The 14,274-nt window shown below is 35.8% G+C and overlaps 1 long non-coding RNA gene across 1 annotated transcript; it reads right to left on the bottom strand.

Annotated features, from left to right (window-relative positions):
• Window positions 1-396: 396 nt before the first annotated feature.
• LOC129571703 (uncharacterized) lies at window positions 397-1,405 on the bottom strand. The gene is made up of 2 exons (XR_008688323.1): window positions 918-1,405; window positions 397-823 (listed from the first exon to the last, which is right to left on the bottom strand). It is a non-coding gene; the product is annotated as an uncharacterized LOC129571703 (long non-coding RNA).
• Window positions 1,406-14,274: the final 12,869 nt, after the last annotated feature.

The raw sequence follows: 14,274 nt of genomic DNA, 5'->3' as shown, positions 1-14,274 counted from the left end.
ATTGTAAATATGAACAATGAACAAATGAACATGCACAACGTTCGACGTATGTGAGTGAAAAAATTGTGTGTTCGATGGTTTGCGTTTGAGTCAAACTAATGGAGCATATTTATCAAAAGTAACAGAAATGTATTTGCGTTGCCAAAAATGTTTCACACTTTTCGACTTTGATTCCAAAAATATTTATTGCAGCCCGTCTAAACAATTATATAAAATCAGATGAAACTTAACCATGAATATGAAATTCCATTTGGGATTTTAATTATTTTGCCTTGACCTTTCCTTTTACAAAGAAAAAAATTGAATGTGATGCAACAAAGTATAAAGTATTTGCATAACGTCTGAATTTGATGTATTTCTGTTAAATTCTGCATGACAAATAATCATGAAAGAACATTTCTGTGATTTTTTTCAAATTTTATTCAATTAAAAACACATTTTTTCCATTTAATTCTGCAAAATTATCAATGTTCATAAAATGATGAATAATTTGCAACAATGTCAAAGGGAAATTTATTCAATTAAATGTACGTTTATTAGCGCGGTTTTTAGCGTGGCGAAAAAATTCCTGGAGCCATGCATCGTGCCTGATGACGGTGTATGATGCATCGGCTCTATGCATTATTTTGTAAATCAGTCGTATAATCTCGGGATATTTTTTGAAGCCTGGTTTTGCTGGGATTCCGCGGTTTTTTGAAATGCCCGTGAACGAAAACATCGCCAAAAAATGTTCGTCGAAACAGTGTTCCATCACATAGTTCCCTACTGTTTTGTGACACTCCTCTCCTGTTGTGCCTCCAATGTTTGAAATTAGCGATTTCAACTTGCAAACAATGAGAAAATTCAAAAATAAGGCTTCTGGTAGAAAAATTCAAATCACCATTACATTTTGACAAATTTAAATTAGTTTAACTTACTAATTCCTTTCGAAATGATATATCATTTTTTAGCCTTCCTTCAAAAGTATTCATTTCGGTGAATGTTTTGATCGGAAAAAATTCATCATCGCCAAACATTGAATCTGTTGTGAGCCTTCTCTGTGGCCTTTTTTACGACACCGTGAAAGCTTCTAACGTTTCTTTTAGATTTTTCACCTCTTGCTCGAGAAGTGCAAACTTTTCGTGCGATATATTTTCACTCATGTTTGTCAAATGATTCACAAATTCGATTTCAAATTCACCCATCAACGATTACTAGGTTTGAACGATTTAGTGAGCTGATTTGTGTTTCAACGACAATTTTTTGGCAATGTTTTCGTTGACGGGCATTTCAAAAAACCGCGGAATCCCAGCAAAACCAGGCTTCAAAAAATATCCCGAGATTATACGACTGATTTACAAAATAATGCATAGAGCCAATGCTTTCAATATTACTGGGCAAAACTGATGAACGAACTCAGTTCTTCTGAATCTTGTGGCTCTTTATATATACGGAACGATGAGTTTGGTTATTTTATGATGAAAACTAGGGGTTTTCTTGTTATTAAAATTGAACGAATCGAACTGCTGTATTGCAATTTTTTACGTATGTTCGGAGATGCTGCTTCTCGAGCAGATAGTTTCCCCTAGAATAAATGTTCGACCTTGTGTTGAAACAAACCGGTCAATGGTGTTGAAATCCTGTTTCAAAATTAATTGAATATATCATATGAAGAAGAGACGAAACGATTGCGCGAATATCAGATATGATCAAATTCATTTAAACCAAACACACAAAAAATATAGTAAGTAAAATGCGTCTTTTGTGATATCATATAAGAAAAATGCTCGAAGAGCATTGCTCTTATGGTTGACGATTTATGACAATGATTCACCTCCATTCATGTCTACAAAACGATCCCGGATGTGGGAATTGTGCCTTAAAAACACTCTCAAATCCACAAAGGGGAAAAACAAACTACTTAACTGAAATCGAACAAAGAGATTAAAAAAGAGCTCTTCAACCATTTAAATTATGATAAATAAGTTTTCAATTCATGCACTTGCTGCTGTTTTCAAACTGCTCATTTTGAATTGCTGCAAGGATTTGTTCGATACATATTTCTATCGAAAAAAAATTATCGAGAGAGAAAGATTATTTAAATGACACAATAAGAATCATGATCACCTAGTTTTTTCTGTCTGTTTTTTTTCCTATATTCGACTATAAAGTTATCCATACAATCAAAACAAATATTTTTCAACCGCCCTTTTGTGTCATCTGAAACACGCCATTCAAGGAATATTCGGAAGTAATTATGGAAGGAATACCATCACCATCATGTTCATGGCAACAGCCACATGAGGTAAAAAGCAATGTGAATTTTACTAATTCGAAAAAAGAACTAGAAATCTCAGTGCCTTTCAATTAGATCTATTCCTATGTGTTTCAATCTTTTAGTCCATAGCTTGTAAAGCGATGTCTATTTCTTCGTATTTTACCATTTATTTTTAATAATCGTGTTATCGTGTTATGATGTTGTCTATAGTGCGAAGTTTTTTTGTCTATCAAGTGAAGAAGAAATCATTCATTTCATTGAGTAAATTCGACTTTTTTCATATAATATTTTAATTTTGAGCCAATTTTTCTTGAAAAAAATATCTTCAACTCGAATTGAACGCCAAAAAATGTCACTTATATAAAAATATAGCCTTTGAAAAATCTGACAAAATGAGTAAAACATGTATCAATTTATTTTTTTTGTCTCGTTACAAAGAGAAATCCTGTTTATCATTATTTGATTGGAGATTGTATTGAGACTTTTGGAGACAAACTTCCGACTGAAATGGATGTTATTAAACTTTCTTGCTCCGGATGGAATTCAAATGAAACGGAAAATGAAAAAATATCAAATGTCGTGGAAGCTATTAAAATCTCTTGGAATCGGGTAGGTTTACCTTTAAGAAGTAAACCGAGTATTCGCTTGAAAGTCAAAAACCTCATCACAAATTTCAAGAGAATAGTGTCAAGTCGAACGAAAGGTAGTGACTCCCAAAAAGAGAAAGAAAATAACTTTTTAGAGAAAAGCAAACATTTGTTCGACATTATTGAACAAAATTCAGAGAGCAAATTGAATGCCATCAAAAAAAAATTTTTGTATGATCAACGGGCCGATCGCCGTATGACATTTTTTGATTTGAATTTAAATGAGGATGATGGTGACCTGAACTTGGAATGTGCAAATAATGGGGTCGAAATATGGTCTGAATCAGAATACGGTTGCAGCGAAAGCGAGTCTAGTTATCAACCCTCGAGCTCGAGTGATGAAGATGAACATGAATACTCTACGCCGAAAAAGAAACTCAAAACCAATACAATCAAGGCGATGGACGATGCTGGCCTCAGTTTTAGGCAAATGGAAATAGTTTCGAAAGCATTTGTAAAAGAATTCAATGCAAATCCCAAAGACTTTTGCTTAGCTGCTTCCACTTTCCATGCAAATTCCACACGAATTCGCCATGATACTGTTGAAAATATTTCAGAGGAAGTGAAGCGTCGCAATTCAAAAGGAGTTCTTCTCTTCGATTCAAAAACATTTCATGAACTGAATGCAGCTCATTTATCGAAAAGAAAGCGACTGGCATCAGTTCTATACAATGAGGGAATGCATGTCGGTCTTGGAATCAATGTGATTGAGAATGGATCAGCGGATACTATAAGCCACAGTTTATATGATGTAATTGTTGAATTTAACCTGTTGGATCGGATTATAGGCCTATTGTGTGATGCCGAAAATGCAAATGTTGGTTACTATGGAGGAGCATGCGCTAAATTTGAAGAGCAAGTTCGAAAGCCACTACTTCAAATATGTTGTCGCCATCATATAATGGAACTGATTCTTAAGAAAGTTTGCTATAAACTTCTCGACAAAGGTAACACGCCGGGCTTTAGTTTCAAGGGATCACATGAAATCAACATCAACTGGAATCAGATAAATAAGCGGAACTATCGGCCTCTAGTTGATGAGAATTTCGCAGATTCCTCACTTTTGCGCCGATTAAGAGAACAATCTATTGAACAAATCAAAAGTAATACCGATACTCCAGTCAGAGATGATTACGCTGAGCTGAATGATATTTGCCTGAAACTGCTAAATACTGAAACTACAAAAACCATTAGAGTACTAGGGGCAATTAGTAAGGCGAGATGGATTGCAAAAGCTCTCTTAATCGGAAAAACTTACCTATTCCGGGAATATTTGAACTTGGATGAGCCTACATTGGTAGCATTAGAGCGAATCTGTGTTTTCATTTCACATCTTTATGTTAAGTTTTGGAATCGAGCACCGAATGTAACAAATGCTGCAATGAATGACTTATTATTCATGCAACAGCTAGAAATGTACCGAGAATATGACGAAGAAGTTGCTCAAACTGCAATTAATGGTTTTAAAGAGCATTTATGGTACCTTGGAGGAGAATTGGTGACTCTTTCTCTTTTTTCAAACCACATTTCGATAGAGACAAAAAACAAGATTCGTCATCAAATAACAAGAAATATAGGGGAAAGAAGTATCCATTCTTTGAAGTTTAGAATGGAGGAGACGACTCAGTTTGTTGACATGAATTTGGAAGACTTCGTCGATTCAAGATCTTTTTTCCTCTTTTCATTGCTTGATACAACAGCTGATTTTTTGCAACAAGATGCCGCAACATGGAGTCACACAACATCGTATGAAACCATTAAGAAAGTAGTTGAAGAAACTATAATTGTCACCAATGATGGAGCAGAAAGAATGCTTGGACAGGCAGACAGAATTATAAAAAGGCAAAAAGCTAGAAAAGAGAAAAACTTCAAAAATTTACTGTTCGCAAAGTTTGATCAACATAAGCGTGAATAAATTATTGTAACATTGATACAAATATACTTTTCTGTTCTTGTGAGGAATATTATATGAATTAGAGTGCCATAACGCAGGTAAATATCGATGTTAAATCGATATTCAACTGATTTATCGAAATTTAATTGATTTTTGATCAAAGTCCCTTCTATGATATTGAATCGATTAAAAATCGATTATTTTTCGGTTGATATACAAAGATGTTTGGTCGGAGTACCGACCATATATTTTTTCTTCTTTTCCACTCCAAATGGCATGTATATTTCTGCTACTCTTATTTTTTTTCGAAAATTTGTACACCCTAAGTGCAGTGTATCGTATGCATTGTCCAAACGGATCTTGAACAGCGGCGTCGGAAATTTGGCATAAATATCTCCAATGGCATTGACTTTGGTTCCAGCTTTGATACATCCATTTGCGTGCAAAGTTCCGTCCATTGCAAAAACCAAGCAATATGAACATTTTTGCAAGTAATTTGGCACTAAGCACCGTTTGAATAGGTGCATTCGTCGATTCATTGACACAGCCATTGCCAATTCAATTGAACTAAAACAAACAAAAGTTGATGATGAAAAAAAACTATTCAAGCCACTCTCCGTGTTTGTTTTAGTTCTGTTAAAATTACCTTGAGCTTTGTCAAATCGAATGTCGAGTTTCTAGCCTTTTTCTGAACAAAAATATACGAATTCAAATTAAATTGGAACAAAAAATATTGTGAAATCACACAGAATGCGTCGTTTTGTAAATATGTCTTTAAAGCGTATACAGAAATGTCAGAACACCAAACAGTCATTGAAACATTGTAAATCCACCGCAAAGTCCTTTCGCGTATAGTCTTTATAGCTTGTTATAGCACGTTCCATACTATGCGTTTACAATGTTTCAATGGTGACATTTCTGTACATGCTTTAGAGACATATTTCCATGCGCACTAAATAGACTATGCGGTGGGTTTACAATGTTTCAATGACTGTTTGGTGTTCTGACATTTCTGTATACGCTTTAGAGACATATTTCAAAAACGACGCATTCTGTGTGATTGTCGGCTTGATGATTCTTTTGCTTTGTTAAGAAATTTCGCAAACTCTGAATAGAAAGAATGATTCTTTAAGAAGCAAATGCTTTAAATGCTATTTTAATGATTTGAAATTGGTACCTCTGCCACGATTTCAACTTTGTTTCGCGTAACCTTCAAATCTCGGTTTCGCCACCCCACGAATTTTTTCAGCCACCCCAAAAATCATTGTCATCTCAAAAATCAAAATGCGGAATAAAATCATCCTAATGAATTCATTTAGAGAGCCGAAAGTGAAATGCTTGAATATGAATAATCGTGAAGCAAATATAATTCATGGAATTGAAATTAGAATGAGTTGCATTACGTTCTTCAATAGTATTAGTAAACACGAAAAAACAGCCGAACGATACACTTCCAAACGAATTGCCGAACGACTTCTGAATTTTGTTTTATTTCATCTTCTATAATGACTTGATATTGAGACCTATAAAATCATTCTCGATATGCTTTTGTTTATAACGAATATTTATCGTCTGCGACATTTATTGTTTAAATATATTGCACGCCATTCAAAAGCCGAAATTCATTGTCATGCTCTTATTCTTGAAAAGAGTTTTAGATTTATTGGAGCCAGCCAATAAATTGCATCAGTCGCGAGAAATGAGCTACGTCAGAGCAATGCCACTGATTGATTTGGTCATCGCGGACATAAAAATGTTACAAAATAAAAAAAGTTTCAACGAATTTGAAACTAAAGCAACTGAATTTATGGTTGAAAATGATTTGCCGCCAGTCCAAGAAAGCCGAAATCGATGACATTTGAAAAATTTTTTACATCAAATCAAGGGAAAATTAAGTTTCAGGATATTTAATATCAAAAATTTCTTTTGTAAAATTGAAAATTACGCGCCACCCCAAAAATTGGTCATGCCACCCCATACAATCAATCCTGGCTACGGGCCTGCCGTCATTTTTAATTTGCTTCGAACTGAAATTTAAGAAAAGAAAAATAAAACATTCAATTTTACTTAGTGATTGTGACAAATGTGATGTAATTGAGATTGAACACCATCTGAAGTCATAGAGTGCCACTCCGAAGTCGACAGGACTGGTGGCTAGGTGTTCCGATCGGGTGATGTGTTTCATTGCTCATTATATGTACATCATATGAAAACTATTTAGAGTGTGAAGTGTTCAGACGGTGAAATAAACTATAATAATATTGTATTCAAATGTAAATTCAGTTCACAATGGATAAAAAAAGATTTAAACTAAGTGTTGGAAGTGATGGCAAGTTTACTGTGACTAGTTCAGAGCAACAGTCTTTGGATGACGAGGGAGCGGAGAAGAGGAAAACACCATTAAGAGGAGAAGTTATCATTTCTTCAGATAATAAATTTCATTTTGTGCCAGAGAATCGTTTCGATGAATGTGATCAATTCTTTGAAAATATGTTTGCAGGGCTTGCAACAATGTGTTTAACTCAAGTGAACACAAATGAAATAATTGAGGTTTGTGAACAATTATGGCACGAAGCAAATGAGAAAACTGTCAAAATAATTATGGAAACTTCACAACATATGACCAAAGAATTAGAAAAAGTATCGACGCAGTCAAGAAGATAAGTCGAACTTAGAATGAACTCATTATATGTTGAACCGAAGGAAGTGTCGCTAGCCCTCATGTGGCAAACAAAAGCGCGTGATGATAGTGATTTACCAAGCCACCGATTAGTTCCATCGACCTGTCAGTTTGTCTCCATTAGAAAAACATTGGCTGCCTTATTCTCTCAACCAGATTTTCAGTCAATTTACACAAATTATAATTTGAGAGGAAAACATCAGCACTGGCTATTTTGGGACATATGTTTTTTTTAATCAAAAGTAAGTGATAAGGCGCAACAATCGGTTACTATTTTGAACTGGATTCCATGTAAATAATTTCGAAATTTCCGGAGTGCATAAACTATGGCCAATGTTTTCAATTCATAACTGTGCGAACGCGATTCTTCGGGTGATGTTGCCCTGGAGTAGTAATAAACCGGGTGAAAGTCCCATCTTCCTGTCTCTGTATTAGCATAGCACCATATCCAGTGGAACATGCATCGGTGTGTACTTCGGTTTCTTTGGCTCGGTCGAAAATAGCTAGAACGGGCGGTGATGTGTAATGTCCCTTCAATGTCTCGAATGCTTGAACACATTTGTCGTCGATCTCAATCTTCACACCGTCACGTAATAGTCGTTGTAATGGATGAGCAATTTTTGAGTAATTGGGTACAAATCGACGAAAGAGGGAGTATAATCCCAAACACGAATGTACTTGCTTATATGTGGTGGGCATCGGATAATCTCGCATTGATTTGATGTGAGCGTCACTGGGTCGAATCCCCTCTTTACCCGAGTAAATCGGGGAAACGGTTCGTAAGGTATCTACACCTTTGCGTATACCTTACGTATATCTGCATAGGAGCGAGCGAAAGAGAGAATGAAGAAGAAAGAACAACAATGTTCGTTCGTTTCTATACATGTTCTCTTTCTGTACTGCATACACATCGACGCAAAGTGTTTATGAACTTACTATAACAGCGTCTATGTATAGGTTTGATACGCTGTGTAGCAGGTTCATAAACACTTTGCGTCGATGTGAATGCGCGGATGTATATGTGCGGTGATGAAATAAATGTGTGGAGAGTTAGAGGCAATACTTAAGCTTGAGTACATGTCATACAACATTGGGCAGAACGCAGAACGATATAATCGATATCACAAGACAGAACAATTTAAGTGGATTGTGCATTAAATTCAAATATTACATGATAATCAATTATCAACGATTGTTTCGTTGCTCCAGTTTTTGTTGTTCTTTTTTCCTTTTGTTCATTCATTCACGGTATTGAATTTTTTTTTGTATTATTTCTGTTTACTTTTGTTTACGAATATGAACGAAGTCGAAAAAAAGCAAGCAATGTGTATTGTTTTGATTGAGCTCTTTTTTCAACATTTTCATTAAATAAATTTGGTTCGACAAATTCGAAAAGTTTCAGACAAAACCGAAAAGTTAATTGTGCATTTTTCAGTTGTTAGTTCAATGGGAAATACTAAAAGCAAGCCTAAGCAGACTTCTGCGGAAATATTGAAGGATACTTCTTCAAAAACACCAAAGGAGACTTCTAGAGACACACCGGAGGAGATCGAAATCGCAAAATGTGCTATGGAAAAAACAGTAAGCAATTCGTCTAATTATTTTCACAAATATTCACGATTCCATTGATGCGATCACATCACTAAAATTTGAATATTTTGGTTAAAATGCACAAAACCACCAAACGATTTTACGTCAGAGGGAAAAACCTTTCTAGTTAATTCCTATTGTTTGATCGTTGTTAATCTTCTTACACACAAATAAATTTCCAATAATTGAAACCGGGCTTTGATTTGAGCCGTTTTTTCCTACTCTGGATTTATTCCGTCGAAATGTGGAAATTTATTGTTGTCATGTGTATGCAAACACACAAACGATTCACATAATCTTCCGACATTTCAATTTTTCGGGAGAATTCAATTGAACTATTTCTGTTTGATTGGAGACATATCATTTGCACAATAGGATGATAGAGTTACAAAAATTATCGCTATTTGACAGACGCACCGAAGCCGCAATAAATCAGAAATAGCGAAAATAATTAAGCGTAAATACTTGAAGAATCTTTTAAATATCCCGTTTCTAATGCGATTGCCGGTGCACACTCGTCGACGTACTTGTTCACGTAATGATCTCAATAAATTGTCGATAGTGAATAGCAGTCTACCTGTCTTTGGTAATTACATTTTATTTCCAGTAAAAATGACAATATCATCCTAATAAGTTGGCATGTCGATATCCAATCCAATATCCCATGCCGATTTGTACATGATCCGCGCGGATGGAATAACAAAGCGCCAGCAAAATTCACATCAATCTCTCTTTCTCCGTTTGGTTCGAAGCACACAACAAGTGTAGTGCCTACTTTAGAGCCCGGTACGTGTGAACAAAAGTCGTAATTTAGCCGGGAGATTACTTGGAAAAGGCATGAAAGTTCCCAAATGATTGACAACGACAAGTAAAAATGCCATCTTTATTACTTTTCCGCCAGTAAAACGAAAACCGATTTGCATTGCATTCGCGAACAACTCGAGTTGGGCCTTAGTACGGTTCGGTTTCATGCACAACATTACGGCCGTCTCTTTCTCGTTATCATAAATCATCCCAATCATCGCAGTTGTAGTGCAATTTAGGTTTCCTTTTATGTATTGATGGGCATCAATAAAGTATTTAAAGCTGATGTTCACATTCGACCATACGTCTCAATCTGTGCGCCCTGAAACCATTCCAACCGAACGATCAAGTGCAGCGACGGAACAAAACAAAACCAAATCGAAAATTTCAATATCGGTTTATCCTTTGACTGCTGACTGAAACACTTTGTGCGCTATCATTACGTTTATCTCAATCTTATTAAATTGGGCTTAAATAAAATACAAATAATGCAAGAGTGGGTCTCATTCGTTAGCTCTCGTTCAAATTCGCCTGGTTCATTCATATTGTTTCGTTTGTACGGCTGCACTGGAACCCATTTCGGTTGGATCTCATCAAGACTCAAGTCTTGAAAAAGAAAAGAGATGCAAAAATCGCAACACAAACGAAATCGTCAATTTAATTTTGTCATTGTAATACTTTTCAACTGAAGCTCGCTTCCACTTATTAAGCGCCTCGGCTTGAGTCTGCAAACTCGGCTCGTTACTTTTGCGATGGGAGGAAAACAAATAAACCTATCAAAAGGTACGGAACAAAAAACCAATATCGTGCCCATCGTTTCAAGTGAATCGATAGCATGAAACCATTGTCGACTAACAATATGGTTTTGCGACTTTGTCTAGTTTCCAAATAGCAAACGAAGAAACGATCGAACGAAGTCAGTGGGATCGAGGGAATCCACAATGTTTTGCTTTTTTCTATTGATCACCAAAATGGAACGCACTTCGAGAGCAATGTAATGAACTCACTTGAGGAATGACACCGGATGTCAAATGCTCAATGAAAACAGAAGAGAGAGACACGGTCCAAGTCAGTTGGTTTTCACATTTTCGTGATATAGGGAAATGGCTATTGTAAAACAAAAGAGCTGCAGATATCATTACGTCAGACCGTTAGCAATCTAATAACCACTAAAATCACAACAGCATCAATAGTTGTAACTGCATCAATAATAATAATCGAAAGAACGATCGACTACACAAACAAAGGGGAATTTCATGTTCACAATGCACTCAGTTGCTGATCATTACGGAGGCTCAAGAACGGCAAGTGAGAGAGAGAGAAGAGAGTGAGAGATGTCATCATTACCATTTGCTCATGTAAATATTTATGAAGATGTGTAACAGACAAAACTAAATGGTAGCTTAATTCACTCCAACTGACTGCAACTATGGCGTATTGTGATTGCGAGCCACGATTGCAATGCGTGCACGCACATTTCAGCATAATAAGCTTCGGCCATCGCATCCACAATGCATCGCAATGGCACAGCATCTAAATTACACGCTGATCACATTGAAATATATGGTTTCAGCTTCTGCAAGTTTTTTAGCTGAAACAGATTGAACGTCTATCCGTGATGCACTTCGAACACGAGCACATTTTTCAAATAATTTGATTTCAATCGAATGATATGGCCGGTTCATTTGCATTACGAACCATAGGAAAATTTTTATATGAACGTTTCCACATACCACGGCGCGAGTGAGAAAAATAGAAACATCGTATCGAATCCTCAATTTGAATTCGAATCAATTTCAATGATAATCTTTCATTTGGTTCTCAAAAATACAAAATGCCACCAAACAAGATGTTATAAAAATAAAACTGTCCCATTCACAGCGCCGCGAACCGATGAAGAGCGAGCAAAAAACAAAGTGCACACGCAAAAAGGAAAAGAAGAAGCCGAACAGAAATTTGTATTTGTCTTTAATAACATTCACCTTTCGTGTTAACTTCTCGCACTTGTACAACGTCACCTCTTCCAATGCCTTGGCTTGGCTCAAGCGTGCTGAGCGATGATGAATATCTGTATCTAGATTTTCTGGATGCGAGAAAGAGAGAGGGCATTGCGATGAAATTGAAACAAAATATGCTACGACGGTAGAAAAAATTTTCCTTGATTATGCTATACATTTTACTCGGCATCAGTCATACTTCATTAGCAAACATAATTATATGTCGGTAGAACAAAACGTTTCACTGTGTGTGGATAATATTTGCAGCCCCTCAGTAAATTATATTAATTTGTACCCAAAATAGTTTGTTCTGTTATTGTTTTTATACAGTCATGGCAATTTTCGACAAAATTCATTCCACCAATGGATGTATTTAATTCAAATAAATTGTTTCGAACTTTTCATTAAATAAATTTGGTTCGACAAATTCGAAAAGTTTCAGACAAGACCGAAAAGTTAATTGTGCATTTTTCAGGTTGTTAGTTCAATGGGAAATACTAAAAGCAAGCCTAAGCAGACTTCTGCGGAAATATCGAAGGATACTTCTTCAAAAACACCGGAGGAGACTTCTGGAGACACACCGGCGGAGAGTTCTGGAGAGAGTTCTGGAGTTCTGGAGGAGATCGAAATCGCAAAATGTGCTATGGAAAAAACAGTAAGCAATTCTTCTAATTATTTTTACAAATATTCACGATTCCATTGAAGCGATCACATCACTAAAATTTGAATTTTTTGATTCTTTGTTGCTGAACAATTGTAGTTTAAACTAAAATGCAATTATCTGCAATAATCTCACACAGTTAGAATAATCTGGGCTATCGCTTCCCAATTAAATTATGCTTGAATTAATTTCATCGCCTTTTTGGGCATTTTTTTCTGTTGAGTAGAGAGTTTTTAAGCAGTGTTATTTGATATCAGGAAAAGTGTTTTAGGTTGTCTTTAACCTGCACGAGGATTGAGTAAGCTTATTTGGTTCACTCGAATCCAAAAGCAAGCAACATTTATTCTAACTATATTTGAAGCAATGCAACTAAACGAGGATGGTTTTAAATGACTATTAAATTCACAATTCAATTTATTCATGGAAATTTTCAATCAAAGAACGGCTCTGCCGCAGGCTAATTCACCTTCAATTGCACATATGAACGTAATCAAGTGTGACAAACCAAAAGAAAAAAAGCCAACCGAGCTGCCGATCATTCACGCCACTTGGATCAAATGTGATGCATCTGCCGCTTCTGAATTAGACGCGGATTATGAAACAATAACTCAAGAATGCATTTGAAGTGAGAATGAAATCAGACAACGGTTTCATAAATGAACGTTGATTGTAAGAACGTAATGTGATCTATTCAAATGAATCCCGAATCAATGAACTCAAAATGCACACGTATATTTAAGGCAAAACATTTTACATTTGAGTTGTGTATGCATAGAACAAGAATACTGGAAAAAAAGTATAAAAATAAACTATGTCTAAATGTGACGCTTCATTTGAATATGGAATTTGGAAATTACAAACGGTTCTATCTGTACTTTTGAAGAGGTTCCATTTTATAACCACCGCTTTGATTCAATTGGCCAGTCGGTTTTCTTTGAATGATTTAAGTTTGACTTCAAAAGCTTAATGATTAAAAAAACACATTTGAGCTAACTACAAATCTACAGAATAATTTATTTCGTCGACGGCAGCGAAAATTTACTTGAAGTGTTTGTTACGTTCTGTACTTGGCCTGCAGCATAGGCGGAACAAAACAACGAAAATTGGCTGTTGTAATAAACAAACGCTTATTTCGACGCAGCACACTCTCATTTGCCTATAAGTTGTGGTGAGTGAGTGTGTACGGGTGCGCGATAAACTACGGCTTAGAATCATCTTTCGAATTAAGAACTTGGCTGGCATCAACTATGACATCACCGAACAAATACAACAACAACAACAACAACAAGCGTTTAAAGACCATTAATGCCTTGCGGCGTCTGGTCTGATTTGTAACGGCGGCCTCACTTCTCCTCTAACAATATTACTTCTCCAAATCACTCTGTCGAGAGCCAGGCCTTAAGAGCCAGGTCTTTAGTTTCCTTACTCTAATAGTATCCTCTTTCACTCAAATCACACTTAACAGAATCAAAATACCGTCTTCGAGGTCTACCTCTACCTCTCTGACCATTCGCTTCATAATTCAAAATTAACTTAGGTAAACGGGACTCATTCATACGCTGTACATGACCAAACCATCTCAATCTCGACTTTCTTGCAGCCTCATCAATCGAATCTACATTAAAATCCTTGCGAATTCTCTCAACAAACAAATATCAATACAATTTCCAATATAATGCGAACACAAAAAATTAGCAGTTGAACACAAACAAATACATTCAAGTCTCAGATTTTGTTGTTTACG

The sequence above is a fragment of the Sitodiplosis mosellana genome, unplaced genomic scaffold (genome assembly GCF_009176505.1).
Source record: "Sitodiplosis mosellana isolate CC-2019 unplaced genomic scaffold, AAFC_SMos_1.0 Smas_scaffold_3151, whole genome shotgun sequence".
Taxonomy (NCBI): Eukaryota; Metazoa; Arthropoda; class Insecta; order Diptera; family Cecidomyiidae; genus Sitodiplosis; species Sitodiplosis mosellana.
Note: the sequence above shows the minus strand (reverse complement) of the source record. Positions and strands in the feature narration are given on the sequence as shown.